A 3566-nucleotide genomic window follows, 5' to 3' on the forward strand; every position below is an offset into this window, starting at 1 on the left:
TGGCTTTCTAACTAGGAAATTGTTTCGAGGCCAAGATTTGATTGATGTCTGGACTTTGGATGTGCCTACAAAGTGAAGATCAGAGTTGGGCAGTGTAGGTAACACCCCTTAAAAATATTTTTCCTGGCCTGCATTACTTGTACTTTTTCTTCTAGTTTTCACTTGCTTTTCTGATATAATGACAGTGCAATTTACCTTCATACCTTGAGTTAAATGTGGAATTTCAATTGGTGGGAATAGAATAAACAATGTTACTCAAATAATGCAGATATTTCATTTGCATAATTAAAGTTACCTTTACCTAAAATGCTTCTTAAAGCTTTAAATATTACTTTAAGAAAAGGAATTAACTCTGAAAATTTAAATAATTTTAAAAATTCTAAACTTCACTTTTATTTTTGTGTGATAGCTTGCTTGCATTGCATTTACTTGCAATGATTCACTTTGTCTTTTTGAGGGGACATGAACAATTTTGCAAATGTCTATTAACCTATTAATCATTTAAAGAGGGAGACGTAAACACATCCTCACTTTTTAAACTAGGCTAATGGAGTCATTGGAAGATTAACAGTAAACCCTGAGGTCAATACAGTTTGACACTTCCATTAATAACTCAGAGTTTCAAAAGAAAGTAGTGTGTTGGAGAATAGGATAAAAATGCATTAAAAATCTTGCTAGAGCCCTAACCGGTTTGGCTCAGTGGATAGAGTGTCGGCCTGCAGACTGAAAGGTCCCAGGTTCGATTCTGGTCAAGGGCATGTACCTTGGTTGCGGGCACATCCCCAGTGGGAGGTGTGCAGGAGGCAGCTGATCGATGTTTCTCTCCCATCGATGTTTCTAACTCTCTATCCCTCTCTCTTCCTCTCTGTAAAAACTCAGTAAAATATATTTAAAAAAAAACTTGCTAGAGAACTTTCTAGATATATGTTTTTTGGTTTCTATTTTAGTTTGCCTAGCATCTTTTCCTTCCTGCTACTGATGACAGCATCTCTGTATCCTTAAGGAGAGCTCCCTTCTTCTCTCTCAGTGTCATCCTGGTCCCATCACATTGCAATGACACTGTCAGATGTGGGGTCATATGACCTATGCCTGTCTGTATTACCCATCCTTTGGCCACTTGGTTGGCCGAGTGTAGACAGGGGGTCAACCTTGGTCACTTAGAGTCCTTCCCTGGGGTTATTAGTACTAAAGATAAGAGAGAGGCTCAACCTTTCCCTCCCTAGATCACGAATCGGAAGGATGTGTCCTTGGAATTTTCTGTGACCATCTTGTCACTTTCCTGGCTCCTTGGCAGAGCCCATTTATAATAGAAAATAACCAACCCAGGAAGGAAGCAGAGGAGACTGAGAGAGTGTGGGCTGACAACACTGTTGGAGATGAGGGGCTGGCCAGGCCCTGGAGTTCTCATTTAATCAGCCAGTTCCATTATTTCACACATCATTTTTGAGTGCTACTCTGTGCTAGACACTATTCTAGGTGTGGGGGAAACATTCAGGGGAAGGTAGTCAAAGTCTCCACTTTCAAAGCTTAAATTTGAGGACAGGGAGAGAGACAACAAACAAATATAGAAAAAAGGTGGAGAAAGTGGTATGAAGACAGACTGTAAACAAGTTCATACATAAATGAGAAAATTTCTAATGGTAATATAGGGGAAGAAAAGTAATTTTCTTTCTATCCTTCTAGGTTCTTTTGGTGAGACGCTCCTTAATAAAAGACTGATTAACAAGAGATAAACAAACACAAGTTAACAACATGTACACCTCTTGTATACATGAGAGAGACCCAGGAAACGAGTGTTCCCTGAAATGGCCCAAGCCACCATGTTAAATGCCATATTTAGCTGAAGACAAAAGAAAGATGTTCTGGGGTGGGGGAGCCAGTGGAGGGATATTATTTTTAAAATCCCAGGGAACAAGGGTAAGGTTGTTACGGAGGTTTAAGTAGGTGTCTTCTCCAGTGTGAAGAGTTTCTTGTGATTTAGTATCACCCCTTTCTTTCTGGTACAGAGAGCGAGACACGATGGATATTTGCCTTGTACGTGGAAATGTCCCTCACACAGGGTAACTTCTGCTCAGTTGTCAGAATGTCTTCTGTGCCTTCTGTTTCTTCGAAGTAATCAGCTCAAAATAATCTTTATGTCAAAGAGGCATGTTTTGGGAGGGCATATTCTGTGCCCCTTCAGTAAGAAGTCAAGATAATATAATAGGGTGACACAATAGAGGAAGGGCTGTTGGTGGGCCAGGAAAGTCTTCCTTGGGATGACATTGATATGGGATTTGATTGAGATGAGCCAGCTATGGGATGATCTAGGCAGATGGAAGGAAGATACACAGGCCCCAAGGAATGATCTTAGGACATTCAAAGGATATCGAGTTGTCCAAGGTGTCTGAATGAGAGAGACAGCGCTAACAAACAAGGATAAAGTCTAACTTCTTAGCTCTTCTTTTTCTAGACAGTTACCCTGCAAATACCCACAATATTGTTATGGCAACATCACATTGTCATAGATTTTTTGCAATATAGCACATTAATTATCATGCTTTTACCAGTCACCAGACTTTCTCTATTTTTCCCATGAGGCACTCACATTTTAGTGGGATATGTTTGTAGATATGCTGATTTTCCCACTTTAGTTACAGTCACATCATTCCTGAAGTCTGGTTATGGAATTAGTACAGATAATTGTGGAAGGTAATATGTGCAGGTCTGGAACTCTAAATGCTAGGGGAAGACCTGATAAGATACTGTTGTAATTAACTTAGTTATTAATAACAGGAAAGGAGCAAAGGGATGGCCAAATATTATAGGCATGTCATTTGTACAGCTTTGCCAGGAAGCTGCAGTTTAACACTCCCCAGGTAGGCACTGGTCTATTCCCCACAAAACCTTGGGGGAAGGGACTGGACAGGGGGAAAATAGACGCATGCAGCCTCTATAGTCTGGGTGAAACGGGGAAGGTACTTTGCTGAGAGCAGGTCATTGGCCAGAGTAGGCATGGCCACTGCAAGTGTAGGAAGATTTGAGATATTTAATGCCCTAAATAAAGAAGTTCACTCTCTTGGTTTTGTGCTCTTATGCTCCTGGTTTCTCTTGGTTCATTCTTGGTTGCTCTTGGTCTCTCATGGTCCTATTGGTTGACTCCTGGCTTGCCAGGCTCTCATGCTCCTGCTCTCTTGCATTCGCCCATGTGGCTCACAGCCATGTGGACCCCACACACAATGGACTAATGGACTGAAACTAGCCTGATGCTGTACCAGACCCAATTCCAATGTAAACTCTGGACACTGACTTTGCTTTTATTTTTTGTTAACCCTCACCCTGGGATATTTTCCCATTGATTTTTAGAGAGAGTGGAAGGGAGAGGGAGAGATAGAAAGAAGCATCAATGTGAGAGAGACACATAAATTGGTTGTCTCCTGTATGCCCCCCCGCCACCAGGACCAGGGAACCTGTAACCAAGGTACATGTCTTTTTTTTTTTTTGAGGATAACTGTTTCAGATCTCATTGAGTCTACTTTTATTTTTTTTAATTAAATCTTTATTGTTCAGATTATTACATTTGTTGT

Source organism: Myotis brandtii, unplaced genomic scaffold, assembly GCF_000412655.1.
Source record: "Myotis brandtii unplaced genomic scaffold, ASM41265v1 scaffold298, whole genome shotgun sequence".
Classification (NCBI taxonomy): Eukaryota; Metazoa; Chordata; class Mammalia; order Chiroptera; family Vespertilionidae; genus Myotis; species Myotis brandtii.